This window comes from Cheilinus undulatus, linkage group 11 (genome assembly GCF_018320785.1).
Source record: "Cheilinus undulatus linkage group 11, ASM1832078v1, whole genome shotgun sequence".
NCBI classification, from domain to species: domain Eukaryota; kingdom Metazoa; phylum Chordata; class Actinopteri; order Labriformes; family Labridae; genus Cheilinus; species Cheilinus undulatus.
In genome coordinates this window covers 19884370-19899085 of record NC_054875.1, presented here as the reverse complement: position 1 = coordinate 19899085, position 14716 = coordinate 19884370, and the positions used below count along the sequence as shown (strand labels likewise).

At 38.1% G+C, this 14716-nt stretch overlaps 1 pseudogene; it reads left to right on the top strand.

The window, feature by feature from the left end:
* The window catches only part of LOC121516979, a 125742-nt pseudogene extending 111485 nt beyond the window's left edge, over positions 1 to 14257 (top strand).
* Positions 14258 to 14716: the final 459 nt, after the last annotated feature.

Below are 14716 nucleotides of genomic sequence, written 5' to 3'. Positions count from 1 at the left end.
AGCAATGTCTGTTTTTCTCTCCTCTTTCAACCCCAGATAAACAGTGAGAAGCGGGCCTCAGCAGAAATGATGAAACCCAAACCCAAACCCCAAAAGAAGAAGAAGAAGAAGGATCCTAATGAGCCACAGAAACCTGTGTCAGCCTACGCCCTCTTCTTTCGGGACACCCAGGCGGCCATTAAGGGCCAAAACCCCAATGCCACATTTGGAGACGTCTCCAAGATCGTAGCTTCCATGTGGGACAGTCTAGGAGAGGAGCAGAAGCAGGTAAAAAGCAGCGAAACACATACATCAAGAGTCACGTGCACACATTCGAGCCTCTCCCTGACTTTATGTGCTGTGTAATTACCAGAACATCTCTGTGAGGTACTGCACACCTTAATGAGCTACTTTTTTCCTTCCAAAGATAATCCATCCGTTTATCCCCACTCCCCTGGCTCTCATAAAAATGATTTTCTTTCTATATTTAATTCAAGCAAAGAAGAAATGAAAAGAATGGGGAGTTGTTGTGCAACAGCAGCTATAAAACATCCTAAGACAAACAAAGTTGGGCATTTAACAGGCAAGAAATTGTCATTGTGGGGAAAATATAAACGCAACTGGCAGAAATTTAGAAGTAAAGACTCCCCTAAAAGAGACAATCAGATATGAATACAGACACAAATACAGACACCGTCTTGGTGATCTTTCCACGAGTTTTTCTTAGCTGTGCAGGATGCATCAAAACAAAAAGGTTTCTCTAGAAATAAAGTGGAATAGGTGAAAATCCTCATCCTTTGCCAAAACCAAAACTCCTACAAATCTCCAGGCCCAGGTACGGTCTGCACTTCCTGTGTCCCTCCAGCCTCCGTACTGGATGCCTCCACACCATGCATCTTCATTGGCCTTCTGACAAGCAGAGTTGTGTGAAGTTCTCATTTCCTCTCTCTTTATTTTTATCTCTCGCCTGCTATTTTGATCCTGCCTAGAATACAGAATTAGTGATCTAACCCCCCTCCACCCCCACCCTCTACCCTCACTATCGTCTTGTCCTTGGATTTAGCTGAAGGGCATCTCAGCTATCCAGGAAGAAGAGTCTTTTGTTTTTGTTGCAGTAGAACGTCATCTCCAGCTCAGCGGTAATAGGTAGGAGATGCTAATGATGACAGAGTTAGAGGAGGTCAAAGTGTTTGGACTCATGGGGATTTTACTCTAAGAGGAACCACGATTGTTAGCTTGTCTTTCTATTAGCAACTCTCATGGGATAAGGAGGGTTTACTTTTAATAACGGAAACTGTTTAAAGAGGATGTTTAAGTGTGCTTTATTTATTTAAAAGCAATATGTATTCCAAACTGGATGTTATAAATAGGCCAGCAGGGCTCCCTTTCTTTAGAGATTATAAAATGATCATTAAAATAAGTCTAACCAGATTGTTTTAAATTTCAGTGGAGCACTTAAGCAACAAAACCAAGTAGTTACAAGAAAACAAGCAATAACTCTAGATGGCTTTATTTTTGCACTCCATATAGGATAAATCAGTATCAGATGTTATAAACTTTACAGATGCTGAGAAACTTACTCAGCATCCCTCAATTAAAGAGACTAATTTATTTAAAATTGTTAACCAATTTATTCATTTGACAAACAGGAGCCTCAGGAGAATGTGAAAGAACCATACAAAGCCACAACAGCCTGGCTCCTCCTCATGCTGGTCACAGCCTGGTCACACACTGCTGTAGGATGGCATCACATTCTTTAACAAGAATTTGTTGCAAGTCAGCTAGTGTGGTTGTGTTGTTTACTCTGACACAAACAGCACACCCAATCTGATCCCAATATGGTTGATGTCAAGATTGTTGGCCATTCCATCCACTTCCACTCCCAAATTCTGGAGGTGGGCTCTGATAACCCCACTCTGTGGGGGCAAGCGTTGTCATTTTGAGGAATTAAGATCAGTCCCAGACTGTAGAGATATCAGATTGCCACTGGTTGCAGGAGCTCATGCCAGAAACTTAAAACAAGCGTAAATACCAATAGCAAAATAAGCTGTTTGGCATTAGAAGAGAAGATTTGGTAAATTTTTCATGGGCACATACTCAGCTCTGCTGCTCATCCTACAATAACATGTTCCTTACAAGTGTGGAACTGTTTAAAGGGAACTTAACAGGCTTACCAGTGATTTACTGCCAACAACTTACTTTTTGTGCTAAGTTAATATCATAGTGTAGAAATGAAGTCGGAGAAATTTGTGCCACTCCGTGGTAAGAAATCACAAGTATAAAATGAAGTACATTTATTTTTCTTCATAAGAGATTAAGCCTATGCAATTCTAATTCTGTTCACATGTTAATGGCAATTTCTATTATGCATTAGCATCAAGCGAACAAACTAAGATGTACACCCTCCCTACCCCAAACAGAATAATGCAGCAGCTGCCGCTGCTATGGGTGTTATTTTTATTTTTCCTACAGTGTTATTAGCCATTGAGTAACAATAACTTACAGTTTCAAATTTATAGCCATAATTTCTTGATACTTATTATTACTCTCCTTATTATTGCATTTCCTGAAAGGTTTTACTTTTAAAAGTTAAGCCTCCTTTGCTGGATAAACATGGGTTTTTGTTGGGACAATTATGGTATTATTAATGTTAAAATAATTAATTTAAGATTCAGCAGCTGTTGAAGAAAGAAAACATTACCAGAAGCAAAGTACATTCCTGCATAAATGCATTAACAGTTTGGTTTACCGACACTCATACCTATCTCTTTTTATTTTTATTTTGCATAATAGGCCTGATTTAGCCTGTAGCTTTTAGATCTAATAGCCCTACTTTCATTCCATCAACAAATATACCTGCATGCAAAAACACACATCCATGTGCAGTTGTACACCCACATTCTTTATGCAAACTCACTGACTTCATTTAGTGGTACAACAAACAGAGGTTGGTATGTCGCAGTAACAATATGGCAGGCAGTTCAAAAGCAAAACTCATCCACAGGCAGAGATCGCATCCTAATGTGCCGAATGACAACAACCATTGTGGTGTATCACTAATGTCAGTATGCTGATAGGAGTGTTATTGTGGAGCTAAAAGCAGAGAGAGAGAGAGAGAAGTTCCAGTTCATTTCTCTAGGTGGATTGGAATGGAAATGATGTGTTGCTACAATAGAGGGAGACACATTGAGATGAGGGAGTTTTAGTGTTGTGATGAGGAAATAGAGGTGTTCTGTACCATTGGTTCTGATGGAAAGGGGAACATTAAGGAGGTGCATGTGTTTCTGTCTGTGTGTTTCTGTGTGTGATGTATTTAAAGAAGTGTATGATAAAAAGGCAGTGTTTGTGTGTGTTTGTTTTGAGAGCATGACATGTGTGTCTGCACATTTATGAGCATGTCAAGCTCTCCTCTCACCCGAAGCCTCTTGTTTTGATTTTTTTGTCTTCGCAGGGCTACAAGAGGAAAACCGAGGCAGCCAAGAAAGAGTACCTGAAAGCCTTGGCCGCGTACCGAGCCAGTCTGGTTTCCAAGGTAACACTTATGACACACAGGCCCTGGCTAAGACTGATGATGGATTGGATGGAAAATCCCTGCTAATGGGCAGGGAGGGGCTTAGGTGGAGGTGGTGGTGGTGGAGTGGGTGGGGGCATCTGATGCAAAAAGAGCAGGCCATATTTGGAACAATACCTGATTTCCATAGGGTGCAGATGTTGGGGGTTGGGGGATGTAGTTGGTATGGTGATATAGGTGGGGGGAGGGGTCAGCCATTGGGAGTGCACAAGCATATGGCCTTAACTTCTATTAGGAAGGGAGGAGAGAGAATGATTGCCCACTCATTTGCTGTACTTTATATCAGGCTTGAGTCTACATTATATATATCAGGAAAAAAAACACCCTCTAAAATATAAAATATAAACACCTGTGTCATGCATTTGATCGCTGATTTCCACAGGAAGTACATCAAGAGCAGTGCAAGCAATCACAGGCTTCTGCCACCTCTGACACCTTCCTGCTAATTCAGATCCATGACGTCCTCTTTGCCCAGTGAATGATGGCGTCCTGCATATAGCAGCATAGCAGCACAGGGAATAAAGAAAGGCAAAGAGAAAGGCTGTGGATTGCATTGTTTAGTGCCGTCTTGTATTAACAACACAGAATGTAGTGTGGGGAAGATTCCTTTTGTCATTCCATTTGTTCTGCAGGCAAACAGCCTCATTTCTCTGCCTGGCTCCTGCATATATATGCGTGTGTCTGTGAATGCATGTGTGTGTATGTGTGTGCCCTCTCCTTTTTCCATCTATCTGTCAAGGTGTCTATTGATCATTACCTCGGCCCCAGTTCTATTCACACAAATGGGCTCCATTACCTTCTAATCAACACTGATGGCTGGAGATGAGCAATCTGACAGCTCATCATAGAAGCCTGGAGAGGGCGGGGCAGGGTGGAGGGTGAGACCGGGTGTTATGAGGGTGCAGCACCTATAAAGAGTGATACTATCAAATATGAGAAAGGTCAAGTTTTGAGGATTTCTTTGGATTTTGGTGTTTGACCTTAACCCTTTATGGGGAGAGAAACCATATATGGTCACTTCAGTCAATGTCCCTTGTGGCCTTCCCCCAAGTCTCTGTGATGCAATGGAACCAGAATGATTTTTCTCAGCCAATCAGTAGAGATCAGTCAACGGTAGTGACATCACAGCATCTAACCAATCAGCAGAGCCCAGAGCATCTCAAACTTCCTGTTTCCTCCAGAATTTGAAAAATGCATTTCTTTTGGTCCCAATCATTAACCGTGATATGGGAATGAAATTCACACATTATAAAGGTGAATAGTAGTGCTAAATGCCTTGATAGGTTTTGTTTGAATAGGATTCCTAGCTATTTGGACATACACTCATTAGTGTAAGATGGTTATATAAAGATTTATGACAAACTCATCTAGCAAGCCATACTTAGGGTATTCTCTTGACAGGTTTTTTCAATGTAGGACAACAGTACTTTTTGGTGTAGTCGGATGTTGCCAGTTTTTTTTATATTAAACAGTGACTTAGGGGTAAATTGAACTAATTTATAGAAATTTTAAATGGTTTATAATTAAAATAGGTGTGAATGTTATTACCTTGCAGCGGTTTTATTATGCTTACGTGGTTTACTGTTATATTTGTGATGTTTTTTATGTTTTGCATTTTGAATTTGGTGAGCTGATAAAGAAAAATAAGTGATATAAGTCATGATATATATGTGATTTTAGACAGTTTTAAAACAGTGTAACAGTTTAGTTGAACTTTAGTGACATACATCTGTTCTTATTTTCATTTTGAGCTTCATCACTGCCAAAATTTACTTAGTTACTTAATATTTATGATTGTTTTAGGTCTCCATGGAATTCAGAGATAAAACTTGTGGTACCACCATTAAAGTCTTCTAAAGCTAGCCATGTCTTGCCTCTAAAAGAGGTCAGAATCAACCTCACCACGTCTTGTAAAGTAATTATTTGGTATTTAGGTAACTTCATAATGTGCTAGTAAATACTTAATAGACTCCATATGTGTTTTATTTTCATTATCAACATCTTAATATGCATTTTATGGAATTTCTTGTTACCATAAACTGTCAGGGAACCATATATGCTCACTTTGTTGATCTTGATTTTCACCATAATAATAAAAAATACACAGTGCTTAACAAATTTATTAGACCACCACCCAAAGTAAGGTTTATGCCACAGCTGCCCTAAATTAACAGTATTGGTAATTACCATAATCATTTTTTATGTTTCTGAAATGGTTAATACACCAATATGTAGAAGCTCTTATACCCGAATGATATTTTTAATGCTAAAATAAAATTATTATTGTTATCCATGAATTTTCAAATTTACTGCTTTACAAAAAAACTGAAAAAATAGTAAAGCATATTAATATTTCTTGATTAATATGTCAAATTATAGTTATTTACTTGCATTCCTGAATAGAAAATGAGTTTTAGTGTTTGAATGTTATGCTTGGTTAATTTCTGACCTCTCAGAGAAGCCCAGTGAGCCGGCTCAAATTTGGGTAGCTATCCGCCTTATTCCTAGTTCCCATGATTCTCTGCATGAAATATGGGCACAACTTCCAGTCCCTTCTATTTAAATGGGACTTTGCATTGAATACAAGATGTGAAATGCAAATTCTAGAGCAATTTGGACATTAAAATATGTAACTTTCGAGTGCTTCACCTCAATCAAGACAATATCATTATTTCTCTGCCCTCTACTAAAGTGACAACATTATGTCAGATAACCTAGACTAGCATATTTAGCTAACTTTATTAGCTTCATATCAGTATAGTAATAAACGATCACGCTTAAAATGTGGGAATTGTATTAAATAAAATTATCCATGACTGAAAGTTGTCAGCTATTCAGTTTGGTAAATGTCAAGTTTTGAATTAATGATGAATTAATGTTGAAAGAATTACACCCTAAATGCATTTAACCAGTGAACAACATGTTTAAAACACTGTTGTTAAAGACATCTATTTAACTTTGTCACGTAATTAGCACCACAACCAAAGCAACAGGTACTGAGCATTACAGAAAATATTATTTAAACATTCAGCTCATTAAACCTTTCTTGAGTTAACAAAAATAAGCAATATTTATTGCAGAAAATATTTATTTATTTCAGAACAACCACTGTTGACACTAAATCACTTTAGTAATCCCTTGGAAGAATCGTGTTTTGCTATTATTGCTACTGTATGGGAAGTTCCAAACACATTTATAGCAGACCCCCCAGAAAAAATGTGGTATCCACCTTATTTACTTACTTACAGCTTACAAAACAAATAATGTGAACATGTGATTTCAAAAATATATCAATATTTACAAATTTGCAGTGAATTTCTATGAAACGACTGTCTTTCGTAGTTAACATCTATTGTTAGCTGTTGTATTAAATTACATCTAATTAAGTACTTCCGCCTTAGCACCGGAAGTTTTGCCCATATTCAGATTTACAGTAGCGGCCCAAGGAATAAGGTGACTAAAAAGGTGAATTCAGTTTTAAATTCCTCATTCCTGTTCAAAATGGTAAAACGTGGAGAGCTCACTGAAAATGAAAGAGTCCACATTAAAGTCCGCATCATAAGGCTGGATGGTCTTTGAGACAAATAGGGAAAGACATAAAGTGTTCTGACAGTGTGGTCAAGTATGCTTTGGAGTCAATTGCCGAGACTGGTACTTACAAAATGTGCCAAGGAAAAGGCAGGAAAAGAAAGTTAACTGAAGCAGATGTCAGACACCTCAAGATTTGAAGTACTAGAGACAGAAGGAAGACCACTGCTGATCTTCAGGCAGAGATGAATGCTTCTAGATCAGAGTCTGAGAAAGTCTCCAGAATGACCATAAGCAGACAACTGACGGAATGAGGCTTAAAGGGAAAATAGCTGCTAAGAAGCCATTATTGAGGCCTGCAAACATCCAGAAATGCCTCAGATTTGCCAGGGAGCACAAACACTGGACTGTTGATGACTGGAAGAAGGTACTCTGAACGGACGAGTCCAAGTTTGAACTCTTGGGTCAGCATGGTCGTGTTTATGTCTGCAGAAAAGCTGGAGAACGTTTTGATGCCAGATGCATTGCACCCACTTACATAGCTCTGTTAGCTCCGCAGCTAATGGAGGTATGGGGTTCCATTTGTGGATACGGCATGGGAAAATGAGTGAAAATGGACGGTATCATGAACAAGAACGTCTACCACAACATCTCAGTGCATCATGGAATCCCTTCTGGACTGAATCTGATTGGTCGTGGGTTCATATACCAACAAGACAATGACCCCAAGCATACTTCAAAGCTGTGCAGAGACTATTTGACCAAGAAAAATGAATCTGGAGTACTGGAACTGATGAACTGGCCAAGTCAAAGTCCAGATTTGAATCCTATTGAACAAATTTAGGATTTAGTAGATTCAAAGATTGATGGCACAAAAGTTTCATCTAATTCGTCTCTGGGAACAGCTAGAAACTATTTGGAACTCAATAACAAAAGAGACGGTGGAAAAGTACATAAAAACAATGCCAGCAAGAATGCAATCTGTTATCAGGGCCAAAGGAGGCCATACAAAATATTAAGTTTTTTGGTTATTATGTGTGAAAAAAGGACTATTTAGTTGTTTCAGTTTGTTATTTGCCAAATAAATAACAGAACATTTTTAGTTTTAAACAATTTTTTTATATATATTTTTAAAATATTTATGTTTTCCTGTTTTTATGACAGGTGGTCTAATAAATTTGTTAAGCACTGTATTTATAGAAGTGACAAAAGTAAAAAAGTATTTGGATGTCCAGTGAAATTCAGGGCTTAAATTAAACGTTGTGTTCCTTATCAACCTTGTTCTTGATATTGCATCTGTTGGCCTGTTAAGGAAGCAGGTGAAAGCTATCAGGCCAAGGGTTAAACTGAAAACTTAACAGTGAGCACCAATAGGCTGGAAAAAAAAGTTCAGATTGTATGCAATAGCTCTGTAGTGAAGCAGCTGATACAAAAAAACATGGATCCAAGAGAAGCTATGCTAGCTTAGTCTAGCTAACTAGTGAACATAAGGAAAGCTGTGAGGCCAAGAGTTGACTTAAAATTACAGACTTATTATTACATTAGCATTAATGGGCTGGAAACGATTTTTTTTAAAGTGAAAAAGACAACTAGGCGTGAAACTTTTTGTGAAGTGTAATGGATGCTGCAATTACAAAAAGTCAGGTTTAATGTGGTGGGAGCTAACTGGCTTATGATTGATGTCTTACTGTGATATTTTAGCACGCCATTAACTTAATGTAAATTAACACTTGTTGTAAAATGTGCTCTTCTGCAGACCTACAATGACCCTGAACCAAAAAGTGCCCAGCAGACCAGCCAGCCCTCCCACATGCTGCCCCCAAAGCAGCCCCTGTACAGTGTGCCCCCCCAGCCCTCCTCACCCTATCTGGGCCCACCAGGCTCCTTCCCTCTGTCGGACCTCCAGAGCTATGCCGGGCCACCCCGCCATGCCCTGGCCCAGACCCTAAGCCAATCCCAGATGCTGCCACCCAGCATGAGTGCCTCTCCCCCAGCTCCCTTCCTGGGGCGTTCAGCCGGAGACCCTACGCTGGGCAGTGCAGTAGCTCCCTGCACCAGAGCTCCCTGCTTAACCAGCCAATCCGCATGCAGCAGTCGCAGCAAATCATCTCACACCAAATGGGGCTCCAGGCACCTCTGCACTCCCCTCCTCTCAGCCAACAGGTACGTCTAGCAGCCAATAAAAATGATGAAATACGTACATGCTAAAGCTCGTATAATCACCTTATAAAATCTCTGCAGAATGTCCGGATGTTATCACCTGTGATGGCATTAACATTTTCTTTTATTATTTATAATTACTGCTGCATATTATTGCTCTTTTATTAAATTTCAAGCTATAGTGCATTTCTGGCATTGATTCAAGCTCAGTTATACACAAGGCCTTATTTATTGCTTTTGTTCTAGAGATCCATAAAATATTTGCAATGTACTCTATATCTAGAGAAACATTTGACTACAGCTCCTTTAAGTAGTCTATCAAATGATTCCCCCAAACTACTTCAAAGCTAGTTAAGTAAATGCCATAGACAAATAAAATGATGTGTATTCACACCATTTCTTACTGATGTAGTGGAAATAATATCCTTACTTAGTTGAAGTGCATAGAAAATAACAATTATTATTATTATTATTTTTAAACAATACAAGCCCCACAGAGCCCACTAAAAAAATGACCTGTTGCTATGCTCGACTACCAATCCAGCTTTGGTACTATACAGTGAGCCTGAGCAAAGTCTGAGTAAAGCGGCAACCTCTGGTATTAATAAATGAAACCAATGCAGAACAGCAACACATGCACTATCATTGGGTGCCCACTTTAGGGTTGCTCCAAAAACCAAGGATTGAACTTGCTTGGTACAAAAATTGTTTTGGTCTCTAAAGCTCATGTATTCGATTTGATAAACAAAAAAGAAGTTTCCAGAAGAAGGCTGAGTATCATATTAAGATGCTTTGCCTTACAGGCTCATGAATTGTGTTTGCCAAGATATTAGGCTACATTAAGACTAAATGCCATCACTGACCTTAAACTGGCAACTTTGTCTATGTTGTTTTCATCCTTTGGAATATTCCTGCTAGTTATCAAGCAAGGAGCTACATAGCTACATAGCTAAAATTTAAATTTACAAAATCTGATTTAAAAAGGTATAAACTCTGAAACACTTAACAACACTTCAAACAAATTTACAAAGTCTGATTAAAAAATTAGTCTTAAACACTTTTTAAAACACTTGATACAAATTTACAGAGTCTGATACAAAATTACAAAGTCTGAAATGCTTTATCAAAACTTGAAACAATTTTACCTTAACCCAAACATTTTACACTGCATAAAAACAACTTTACATGAGCAAAAAAAATGTACTGATACAAAATTACAAAGTCTGAAGCACTTTTACAAAACTTCAAACTTCCAGAATTTTGTACATTCCCTTTCAATAAGATGCCATTATTTGTAAATTTGTTTTAGAAGTTGTAAAGTGTTCTGCAACTGGTAAAGTTATCTCAGCTCAGGTGAAAGCGTTAGGTGTTTGGTGAATTTGTTTTGCAAAATTTAAATTTAGAATTCTAAATGTTTTCTTTTTTTTTATGGAGTATTTTAGACTTTGTGTTTTGTATCGGACTTTTTTACATTTTGCTGGCATCATGCCAAAATCTAGTATCTCCATTTTTCATGGTTGTTTTTCTATTGGTCACCCTTAACATGGTAGTGCTTTTTGCCCATTTTAAAGCAGTAAATGTTTCAAAATAATGCTATGACTATCCAGTGTTAAATTAATTTTAAAATACAACATTTTTTTTCTCATTCTCTGAAAAGTGGTTATTTTGGAGATACATTTTGGCCCTACACCAGTGATTTGTTTTGTGAAATGTAAATCTGTTTCATCATTTGTAAAAGTTTTTTTGCTCATAACATTTGTTTTATGAAATGTAAACATACTCTGTTTAATGTAAATTTGTTTCACACTTTGTAAAAGTTTGTCAGAGTTTGTAGTTTTGTTTTGCACTTCCAGGCCACTGTAGGTACGGGGTTGTCCTGTCATGCCAAGTACAGAGACTAGAGTCCTTGATGCACTGGTCACAGGATCAAATCCCAATCCTGGAGCTGTTTGGTGCATGTCTTCCCTTACTCTCTTTTCTCATATTTCCTGTCCCTCTTCAGCTGTCCCGTTACAAATACAGCAAAAAGTCAAATAAACAATCTGTAAATGTTTCCCCTATAAACCCAAAAAACAACAATTAATCTCTTATCGTGTAATGGCTCAGCAAAATTCAAAAGCTATCCATCTATCAGAATAAAAACGGAAAATAGCAAGGAAAAAAACTTTGCCCACTTTTGCATGCAAAGGCAAAAATTTATGTAACTTGTGCTTGCAGATATATTCCATTTACACATAAAGTAACACATTTGAACAAGTTGGCCCATTTAAAGCACATAAAAAAGCAAGTAACAGAAATATACCATATATCATGATATAAGGTGACTGATAGTTGAATCCTCTTCTCTTCTCAGGGATTCTCCCACATTCAGGCTGATTACCAGAACAGTGTCGGGAGCTCACAGTCTCCAGGAGCCCCTAACCCAGTGCATGGCCAGAACCCTGACTGGGACAGCGAGTATTGCAACAGGGACTGTGGACCAAACCACTGCGGGTGAGCGTACCACATCAGTATCCATATTTGTATTTGAAAATGCTGAATGTTGTGTGAAGGATGATGAAGAAATCACATCAAGTGAGTCACAGAAAGACAGACCAAAATAAAACGTCTCTGCCTCTGTAAAATTCGATCGGGGACGTTTGATTGTTAGGCATAGTAAGTAGCTGTCTGACAGTTACTCATTTTCCAAATGAGTTGCTCTGAACCACTTCACTTTCACACTCTGAGACTCTGACAGTATTAATCATAAACTGTGATTTCCCTGCTAAAGCATAGCATCTCCTTGAAATTGAAATGAGTAACGCAGCAGTAGAACAATGCTATTAGCGAGCTTGGAAAAACTGTGACATCCAATTAAGTTTCCCTGTGTTTCACTCGGCACACATTGCCTTATTGAATCAAGCTATTCAAGCAGGTACAAGAGGAATGTTGTTCCGTCTCACACCTGAAACTTGGTGTTGCTATTCCGAGAGGCGGAAGTATCTCCTGTATTTAGAGCTGATTCATCTGGGTGTCAAATGGGATCATGCCTGGGTCAAATCATTTTTGATGCTCTTTGAAGTCGATTGAGTCTTTGCTTTAAACCCTCTCCCTCAGTGTCAGATCATTGTAGTTTGGAGTTTTGGAGGGTACTGAATTATTTCCAGCCTGTCAGTAAAGATAACTGTAGAACAGACTTTGTGTTTGACATTTCAAGAACCAAGTGATCTGCAACTTCTGACTCTTGTATTTTTCTTTTCCACTGATTGTTGTCTGTTGTTGGCTGAGAGCTTTTATGTTTTTGGAGCTGTTTTCTTATTCATATCTTCCTTGAAAGACATTTATAATCACAAGGATTTCCTGGTGAAAAAACAGAACAGAAATACATGTAGTCAGAGCATCATTGTGTTTGCATGAGTTCTAATAAACACTAACAGTGTCGTCTTCTTCTTCAGCAGTGGCATGGGAGCTCGGGACAAGCCTCTCTACCTCACTTGAAGTTAAAGGACCTCCAAAATGTCAGACTCCAGGGAGCTTTCAAACATTACATCAACGTCATCAATGTATCTGCTTCTACACCATTTTGTCTTTTTTTCTATTTTTGTGACGGATTTTGAAAATCCCAAAGACTGCTACAGTAACTTCACCTATTTGCCAAGCACTTAGATCGGCCAGAAGCCTGAGGCACTTCTCTTGCTTTTTTTCCTCTAACCAGTGAACTTTCCATTTTTTTGTGGGGGCAGTGAGCTTTAAGCTCATGCCAACATACTGGAAATGAAGACCAAAAAAATGTCTTCTCATTTTGTTTTGAATTTTTTAAAGATGCTTTCTCTGCTCTTCACTCCATTACTGTGTTTGCCATGGACTGCCCTCATTGGGGAGATGAAATGCTCTAAGCATACTCAAAGCGTAAGAATCTGAGGGAGAAAAGCTAATGCAGGAAACTAGAATAAAGTCACCTCAGCAGGGGTGGATGTAAATCAGGACAGACTGAAACACCCCGACTGAGTGAAAGCAAAGCAAAAATTTTAATGAAGATAGTCACAAACACATGAGACATTTGTAAATCATCCTTCCCCCCTGTTAAAGGACTCGCTCAGTTCCTTTCTTTCTCACAGAGTGATTGTATATATCACCAAAACGGATCCCTCTTATGTGTGTATTTAGCTGCAGTCCCTTGCTCTTTTTTCAAACATTCTTTTTGTTTGGTTATGTGATTTTCGTGCAGGCGGATTCAGTGAGGGAATACACACTAAAAGTTGTGTAGAAACTGTGTTCACTGGTCTTTTTTCTCTTCAAACAGAGTGAAATGCAAAGACTGACAATGTTTCCTCCTAACTAGGCGGAGCTCTGATAGAGAGAGTCACTCTCTTCACATGGCCTCAGGACGTTGCAGAACTGTAGAGGTCAAAGATCGATACCTCTCCTTTTAGCTCCTCCTCCTCTCGGTCAATAAGGGCCGCCCCTCCACCTGTAACCCCGCTCACCTTCCCCGTTAGTCCCGACACCACTTGTACAGGTGAATAAAAAAAGTTGCTAAATGTGAAATGTTACTAAAGAAAAAAAAAACATAACAGTGGGTTTTAAAGTTTTTGACTAGTTTTATTAGGTGTTTTAGAATTGTGTTGAACTCATCTTTATCATTTTTTGTGAAGAAAAAAGAATTCTGAAGAGTTTTTGTTTTTGTTTTTTCACTGTAGCAGGATTTGAGTTTGGGAGGAGCAGTCGTGGGAGTAGAAATTTTAATTTTGTGTATAAACCTGCCAAATGTACTTCTTTAATTTGTAAAGCCAGTGATGAGAGAACCATTTTTGTTTTGTTGAATATCATTTGTTTTACAATATGGTCATTCTATTTAATTTGGTTGCAGGTTTTACATCTATTTATGAATGATATGAAGTAACATTTTGGCTTATTTTCATCAGGGTGCATTATTATTATTATTATTATTATTATTATTATTATTATTATTATGATTCTTATTATTATTATTATTGATCAATCACCACAATTATTATTAGAACAATAAATATTTTTTCAGAAATTGTTGTTGGTACACTACCTGTGTACCAGCATTAGATATACACACACAACTGTGATTGGACAAACGTTCCGTCACATGTGTTGTCTGTAATAAAATGTTTAAAGTGGAGAAAGGAATGTCCATGTCTCTGCTCATTGTCATTGTTTTTATGTTATTTACATTATTTAGTCATTTTATATATAATTGGCTGCACATTAAAGCCCACAAGCATAGCTCTATGTACATAAAAAGATTTATTGAATGAAGAGTTAATGTAGCTGCTGCCACATGGCTCAGTACCGGTGGACTTGAAGTATCCCACTTCACTTTCATGTTATGAACATTCACCTTTTCAGAGTTTTTCTCTCTCTTTTTTCTTTTTTAAATCCAGACATGATCAATATGGTATATCAGGCAACATTTTTCTGCCCGCTGGTTGTGTTTCTTCGGTAAAGGTGTGATGATGAAACTCCGGC